This window comes from Strix uralensis, chromosome 8 (assembly GCF_047716275.1).
Source record: "Strix uralensis isolate ZFMK-TIS-50842 chromosome 8, bStrUra1, whole genome shotgun sequence".
Lineage (NCBI taxonomy): Eukaryota > Metazoa > Chordata > Aves > Strigiformes > Strigidae > Strix > Strix uralensis.
Window position 1 is genome coordinate 5807916 of NC_133979.1, and position 8709 is coordinate 5816624.

At 44.4% G+C, this 8709-nt stretch overlaps 1 long non-coding RNA gene across 1 annotated transcript; it reads left to right on the forward strand.

The window, feature by feature from the left end:
• Positions 1–1071: 1071 nt before the first annotated feature.
• LOC141946796 (uncharacterized) lies at positions 1072–4326 on the forward strand. Its single transcript, XR_012629937.1, has 2 exons — positions 1072–1119; positions 2963–4326. It is a non-coding gene; the product is annotated as an uncharacterized LOC141946796 (long non-coding RNA).
• Positions 4327–8709: the final 4383 nt, after the last annotated feature.

The following is an 8709-nucleotide window of genomic DNA, read 5'->3' on the forward strand; positions in this document are numbered from 1 at the left end:
TCACAGAAGATTATTTTGGGCAATAATGACATTCCCAAAGTGGAGGGTCTCTCCAGTGAAATATCTGGCATATGGAAGCAATTCAGTATTTACAGATTCAGAAAGCTACATATTACTGATGAAGAAACCATACTTTGATAAGATAATAGGCAGCAGTGCAAGCTGACAGACATATTTTTCTGAAGGAAAGAAAATATGAGGCTCCTAATGTCTACTAGAAAGTCAGGCTTCACCCAGAGCTTATTGAAGCCAATAGGTTGAGTCCTCTAGGCTTCACCGGGGTTGAAGATCAAGTCTTCACCCTTCCTTACAAAAGGAACATGTTCTGGGTCAGCTCACACTGTCCCAGAACACTTTATCCTACAATAATATTCCAGCCTCCTGCTTATTATATGCTGAAATCTGTTTATTTCCTCTAACTCTCCCTCAGTGTCTCATTTTGAAACCCCCAGGGCAGCTGAAGTGGGAATTTTAATTTTATTGCTCTGTTAGTCAAACTTTTCTTTTTTTTTTTTTAAACACTGTTTACACAGAGCAGCAGCCTTCCTCCCTGATCCCCTCTGGTTTGTCTTTTGCTTCTCAGGCATTTTCGAGCTGCTGTGCTTGGGCTCCACCTTGTCATGTAAATCCAATTTAATTTGCACAGTTCTGCTTGACTGGGGCTATTTTCTAATAAATTCAAGCTCCATGAAAAATTCCAACCAGGTGATACACTCAGAGGCAGCAGCTCCTAGTGCAGTATGTAGTAAGGATCTTCAAAACACACTCTAAGAGGAGGCAGGTGGCTTTCAAGGCCGTTTGGCCTTTTACTTCTAATATTGACTTTTAATTACCAACAGCTAAACCTTGTTTTTCTATATGATCCATGACTGCTTCAAAATCCATTTTGTCCTGGGGTTATTGACACAGTTGGAAAACTTGCTGTGTTTACTTTTTTTGAGAAAACAATTTATTTTTCATGCATTAATTTCAAACCAAGGCTGTGTCCATGTTCATACCACAAGCTGTAATTCTGTTCTTCACTAGGTTTTGGACTTCTTCATCCCTGTCCTTAGTAGGGAGTTGTCTTCAGAAACATCTAGTGCAGAGATGACAGCGTGCAGGAAACAAGGATGGAGGGTAAGTTTTATTTTATGGTTTTACTACTACTGCTTCTCAATGGGTGAAACTTTGTGAATACTCAGTGGGTGAAAAAGCAAACATCCTCTTTGCAAAAGGTGGATGGTTGAATCTATAAGACCTCATACAACAACCTGAGTTAGCATCAAGCAGGATCTGAACTGGGTGGTAATAGAAATAAGCAAGCACTGTACTCTGCCCAGCCTAACATGGGCCAGGAAATTAGTCCAAAAATCTCCTTCTGCTATAAGTAGAGTCTGGGAGGCTTCAGAGCAGTGCCTGTGAACAGAAAAAGGCCCTTCGCTTCATGCCTCACATTTCAGTGCAGGCTGGTACCTCCCCACAAAACCCATTTTCGGCTGCGGGCTCAGCCCTGAATGCAGGTTAGGCAATACACGTGGCTTGCGACCACCGAGCAACCGCTGCTCCGCCTTGCCGCTGAACTGGGTTTGATCCCCTGTGAAATACCTCCAAAAATAGCAGCATTACATACCCTGGGTACAAGAGGCCAGCTTGAGGTTTAGGTAGCATTTCATCTACTCTCCTACGCAAAAAATCCCCACCAAAAAAACACAAAACAGAAGAGCCCAGCTTTTGTTCCGCTTGGTCAATAAACTCCCAAAATACCCCTCTAACAGCTTTGCAAATAAATGCAGGGCACCATGACAGTTCAGGTGATTTATTGGCACTTAACATTATGAGGATGACAGAAAGCGCTGCAATGGTTAAGTACCATGGTCATGGCCATTATAAACATTTTTTTTTAAAGGAGTTTATTACAGAGCTGTAAAAGTAAGCTCTAGGCTAGAAGTTGGCATGTGAGTTCTCTTTACCTTTGAAGTATTTATTGACATTAGAAATTTGGAAGGGAAAAAAATCAATTTGGAAACTATGGTTTCATCAGACTTTGAATAGCAAGTGTAAAAAAAATCAAGCAGATAAGAGAGGGGGGAAAGAAGAGAGGGAGCAGTACCGTTAAGATGAATAACATTCAGCAAATCATTTGCCAGGGAGATCTTTTCAGTTCACCTTTTTCCATCTATAAGTGACTCACAAAGCAGTGGTTTCTACAAAGTTTCTCCGTCTTTCAAAATATTTGCCCAGCCATTTCCATGCAGTTATTGGTGTGTAATTTACAGCTTTTCACAGCAGGGAATGCAAGTCGCCCTGGGGTATGGCATGCCATTGAGTGCTGCTGGGAAAGCTGCAGCTCTCTGCCTGGCTCCCTGCTTTCACCAGAGGAGGAATTCGTATCCAAGCAGCTCAGCCCTGCCAGGTTACACATTGGCAAGAGCAAGGGGTAAATCCCACCTGGCCTGATTCTCCAGCCAGCGAGCTTCAGAAGTCTGGCCCAGGCGGGAGGGGGCTGCTTAACCATTCCAACAAGTACTCGGCAAATGCAGGTACCTCTCAGATTTCAAATCCAGAAGGGACCATTGTGAGCTTCCTATACAAGAGAGGCCATTCCATTTTTTGGTTAAATGTCACCACAACATTGCTCCTGCTCATCGGTTACCTACACAGCATCACTGTACCATGAATAGGGCACACTGAAGCATCCCTGGGAAGACTTGTGCTTAGTGGTATTTTAAAGCTGATTATAGAAAAGGGTTGCATAGAAAACACTTGGGAATGGGTTTACCACCCAGGAGGACAGCAAGGGAACATTAACTCTTCCATTAGCACCACCCAGGGTTGCACCCTGAGCATGTTGCAGCTCAGCATCCCATTTTGATGGCTTGTGTGTGCCCAACTGCACTTGGTGCATCACTGAGCACTGGATCAGAGAAGCCCAGTTCAGGGAGACAAGAAGCTTTTTTCATTATTTGTTTTGCTCCTCCAGGACAAACCCCACAGTGAAATCTATTTGGATGGCAGAAACAGTCTGGAAAATCAGCTTGGAGCATCTCAAACCAAACCAGTAAGGTTTGGCGAAGATGAACCATGCCTTGAGCAGGCAGCACAGGAGAGGAGACACCCTGATTTACACCAGCTGGCAGCCTGGCCTTACACCCTGGGAAGCTGATGCTATTTTTGTCTGCCCTTTTCATAGCCACGTTCACCACTGAAATCCTCCCACATGCTGAATTATGGGCTAGATGGATGAGTCCAGCTTGGAGCAGATGTTTATCTAATTTGCTTCCACATGTTTTTAAACATTTCACATGTAGGAAAACGATAAAAGCAAGAAGATTAAACATGGATGTCCAAAGCCTAATTAACATCCCCACTGGTAAGCTGGGTGCGTTTTATCTTTAAAACAGAGTGACACCAGCTTCCTTTCTAACACGGATGAGTCCCAGGGGAAGCGATCAGAAATAACATATTGATGTTGTTAAGAATCATTTATTATTATTATTACTGTTACAAAGCTTGGGTGAATCAACTCAGTAAGACCAACACAACCTCTGTGAATCAATTAAACTCTATTTTAAGGTCTTGAATAAGACTTTGATGGGACTGAATGTAAAAACCTACATATGGGTGAGATGCAATTAAGGAATCTTGACAAGGGCATTTGATCGACCCAGAAAATCCATGCATCAAACTGTCATCATCAAATGTGCATGCCTCAGATTTTCCAGTTCAGCAAGGTTATAGAACATTAGGGCTTTTTATAAATTTAAAAGTGTGAGTTAAAATATAATTATAATATAAAAACGTTATAAAATAAAAAGCTTACATTTTATAAGCTCGCCACACTGGAAAATTTGAGGCACAATAATCTTCTCTATAGCGGTCTCAATATTATGGTTCCAACTTTCTCACACCTTGTAATATAATTAAGCGTCCTCCTGAATGCTTTGTCGCACTTCAATTTTTGCAGACTATCATCAGAAACGGCTGATCAGGCTCCACTCTCTCCAACCATCCCAACACTTGGTGGCTTGGAAGTAGATTGCTCCAAGAAAAGTATGAGAAGTGAGCCCTAGGGGTAGCTTTGGCTCTATAAACTAACTGCATACAGAGAAAGAGAAAGAAGGGACAAAAATATTTTCTTCCCAGATGCAAATGTGCAGGCAGGTGCCAAAGGCTTCTAACTACATGACTTTATTTGGCCTCGTGTCAAAATAAACTCCTCTGTAGGAAGATACAGTAGTTCTAAGCAATAGGTTAGGGGTTTCAGTTTAAGCAGGGCCTAAATAAGTTCTTTATCAGAGAGAACAGCATTTATATATGTATTCTTTAATAAAATGTTGGCCCTGAGGTCATGCGTCTGAACTGTTTTCTTTTGCTTATGTTCTAACAGTGCTTTCAGATGTTCACATCCTGCAGCTGCCATTCCCATGTAAGCATGATCCCCACTGCCAATCCTGTAGCAAAGTGATATTAGCACCTCATGGCCACTTGTTGCAAGCTGGCTATTCTTTGGCTCAAAGGTTTGTGCATCTTTGAACATATGGGCTGAAGAAGTTAGTGAAATAAATTAGAGTGAACATCCTGATAATTACAGGAAATTCTAAACATGGTGGAGATTCTTTGGTTTAATGATTGATTGACAGATTGCAAGAGGTGTTCATGTCAAAAGTCTCCCCAGTTATGAGCCTATCACTCGACTAAAGGCGTGTAGAGAATATTTGGAGTATGGATTAGATCATTTTGCACCATAAGGACACCCCATGCTCCTTATTTGTTGTTGTTCTCTTTCTTCCTGGCTCTGTAGGCTGTATTATCCAAGCAGAGCACAGTTGCCTTTCCTGGCTCATGGTCTACAGTCATGATGAAACCAAGTCTTGAATTCCTAGGGACTGTATGGGCCATGATGTTGAACTGGGAACCAAGGGATGAAGTGGACAAAAGGACAGACAGGTTGTACTGTCCTGTCCTGTCCAGAGGAGGAAGGGACATAACTGGGTCTAAGTGCAGGGGCAGGGAACATATGCCAGTCCTGGTTCCCAGCTAAAACCCTGGATGTGTGCTGACTCCATGCCATTCCTCCATAAGGTTTAGTTTTATTTGTAAGGAGATCCAGGAAGGGGGTCAAAGAAGAGCTACAAGAGGCTCCATTATGCCCCAACTTCTGGATGATGTCCTGCGCCATGCATTGTCTGTATCGCTTCTTGACTCAGCCCCAAGTGACCCCAAGACAGGAGGGACAACAAGGATAAGGACCATCCCTACTGCACCTCTTGGGACTACTCACAGAGGGTAGGCACAACGCTGCTAACCCAACTGCAGGTGACTGGGTGAAACTGGGTGGACCGTGACAATTTAGGATGGATAAAAATAATCTGCAGGGTGTCCAGGGCTGACTCTTAGGTGTTAGGGAGGGCCATAAGGAATGATATTCAGATTTTGGAAGACTTGAGTGGAATGTTCCAGTTCTTCCCAAAATATACAGTGGAAATATTTGGGCTCAGAGAGAATGACTATAGCCAGGGCAGCAAGAGAAACAGAAGTGAGTCCTAATGCTGGCAGTGCTAGAGAAGTTGAGAGCTGACTCAGAAAGCAAATTATCTTTTATGCTGCTGATCGTTATGTCCTTGCTTGGCCTTTGTTAATGCATTTCACTAGTGTACTGAAAGCCAAACCCCCAGCTATGGGTGAAGCCAAAGAGAATAGGCTTGAACGTGGGGCAACTGGCAAGAGAAAAATTTCTCCAGACACTTACTGTGGGCCAGAGGTGAGCTGATCCATGATTATTATTGCAGGCTAGGAGGTGTGGTGTGCTTGGCAGCTGCTGTTTCCATCTGCTTGCATGGGCTGGATGGGGGAAACCAGAGAGGCAAATTCATCCAGGCCACCATCTCCAGCCACCCATGAGCCTATTGAGGATGGCTGCCTTCTGAAGAGGTAAACCTCCCAGTGGGACCATCTTTCCAGGTTCTTTGTCCCTTTGCAAAAGAGGTCACCATTTTTTGATGAAGGATTTCTCATAAGGATATTACAGCACCAACCACCACAGGACAGAACTGTTTCTTTTTCCTTGTCTGCTTATTCTGTTCCACCCAAACCATCATACAGAGTTTCTCAGTGTTTTGTTCAAAAATTTGGACAAAAGACAGTGAACTGCTTTCAGGCTGGACTGCAGTTGACTATGCACCTCTGCACAATTCAGGTGTCACATAAAACTATCAGCCACTAATAATCAAAATTTTACTCAGTTAAACTAAAAAACTGATTACAATCAGCATCCCATCAAGGTGCCATCAACTTCCTGGGCTCACCAGGGCACCAAGGAAGGCAAAACCCCTCCTCAGATCAACATCAACACATATAAGACCAGCGGCATGAGACTGCACGAGTTATTCCTTCTGTTTGTGGGAATTTAATCCAGGCACCAGCCAGACCAGCTGCTCTTTTCCTTTTGGCCTTTGACATATCTAAATATGGGTTAGCAAGGGGAATTTCAGACAACTTATTACAAAGCGGGCACTGTGTCTTGGGGCATGTCCCACAGTACCGCCCTCCTCATCAAATCAGGCAATCAGCTAAAGCAGGACCAGAGCTGATTTTAGGGCCATGAGTCCAAATTCCCTTCCCACAGCAACCCATCATAAAAGGAAAAAACAGAGTCAGCATGCATCCGGGGAGCACACCCAAGTCCCACAGTGTGGGCATCACCATGGGCTTACTCCAAAAACATGTGGTGGTAATGCTATTTATGAAACAAGCACTGACTTTCCCCCCACCCTCACTGTTCAAGTTTACTATTTTTGATCATTGGGCAGGAAAGCATAAATAAAATCTGGTTAATGTCATGGCCATTTTTCAGGCAGGAAGTGACACTGGTTGACACCCAGCCATTAATTTGACATGGGGTAGTAAAATCATTTAATTCTGCTAGCAGAATTTTATAGGAATTAACCAGTCTTAAGATTTATGGACAACATATTGCTTTCACTGTAGAGGCCGATATAAAAAAAAGATGGAGCATCGTCATTACTTATTGTAAAGAGATTTTTTGACTGTGGAAACAGTCACCTAGGAAACCTTTGCTTTTTCTGTAACACACACACACACACCAGTTTCACTCTAATTTTTTTAGAAATGACACAGAAAGGTATTTCAGGAGAAGCAGATGTTGTAAGAGGTTTAGAGAAATGGATGGGTTTTTAGGGGTGCGTGAACTTTGCTCTCAAAGAATAAGCACACATGCTACAGCCAAAGAGATGGTAGCCATAGTTCAAGTCTCAAAGGGTTTGTTATTGTTTTGTTATCCAATGAAACCTGAGGTGGTCACAAAGGTCTTTAGGCCAATGAACACCTTCAGGCAGGCCAGGGAGAAGGAAAGACCGAAAAGACAGTAGCCTGCTTGTCATAGCCATGTGCCCTAACCCAGCCTCACTCAGCACAACCACCAAAGGCCAGTGAAGGACTCTCATGGACTCAGGCTCTGGACTGCATCCTCCTGGTCCCGTTCTGCAAAGTTTAACTATCACACATGATACCACTTCAGTTAAGCAATCCGTTTACATGCATTAGGACTCTCTCTCCCCAAGTACAAGTTTGCAGCTCACACTAAATTGTAGGCGTATTAGAACAACAAATACGGTTGTCTGTGCGAAGGGGGAGCGTGCGCTGAAAGGAACTCTGCCAAGTAGTAATTGTGTACATTTTTCCTTGCAGCAGGCTCCAGCCCCAGATGGCAGCAGAGCAGGGTTGCGCTATCCCCCACCCTCCTGCTGGCCACCACAGTGAAGTTTTCCCTCCAGCTGGGGGGAAAATGGAGGGTGGGCGGAAGCATGTGGAGATCCTTATCACGCTGCAGTCAACAACACCACATCAACTAGCTTGCCTGACGTATTATACCACCCTCTTGAGATAAGCCAACTGACCCAGACCTGTGCTCACAGCCTCCGCCAGCTCTCCCGATAGCGTCACCCCACGCAGAGGCCAGCTCCTTACACCACCGCCTTGCTCCTTCATGCTCAGCCACTGTCTTGTTGAAACACTCAGCCTTCACACTTGTTTCCCAACACTATTTAAAATGCTGCAGGGAGGGCAGGGAGATCTTCCCAGCACCTCCAGATAGGAGCAAAACCTGGATGCTTGCGCAAGCGATCTCATCAAGAGGTGACCAAAGTACTAATGATCAGCAGATGAAGGGTGATGCTAGAGTAAGAGTCCCTGGGAAGGGGGGAGCTACTGGAAAAGGACAGCAGATCCCAGAACAGTCATCCTCGTTCCTTCGGGTCAGGCCCCACTGGCAGATGCACCCAGCTATGAGCCCTCTTCAGCACAAGGAGCACCACAACCAATGCATCCAAATTTGATCACTACAGCACCTGAACCAATAAGGTGAGAGCCAATGCTTATTATTATGGCCATAGCTGTGAATTAACGTGCTCAGGTGGCTTCTGGCTTACATCCTGTCACCTTGGAGCAAGGTGGGGCCAGTCCTGATCTGCAGAGACAAAAGCCTAATGCTCTTCTCATGTCTGCATTGCCTCTGTGACGCCTCATAGCCTCAGCCGAAATTCCTGCACAAACCAACCCACAGCGAGAGGGCCTCTACACCAAGGAGATTTATATGCTCAACAGCAGGAGTTTTTGGGGAGCAGATGTAGACAGAGAGGGTCATGCAAGGTCACATTGGAAATACATGGCAGAAGCAAGAACTTAGCCCAGTTGACCTAAATTCTTGCT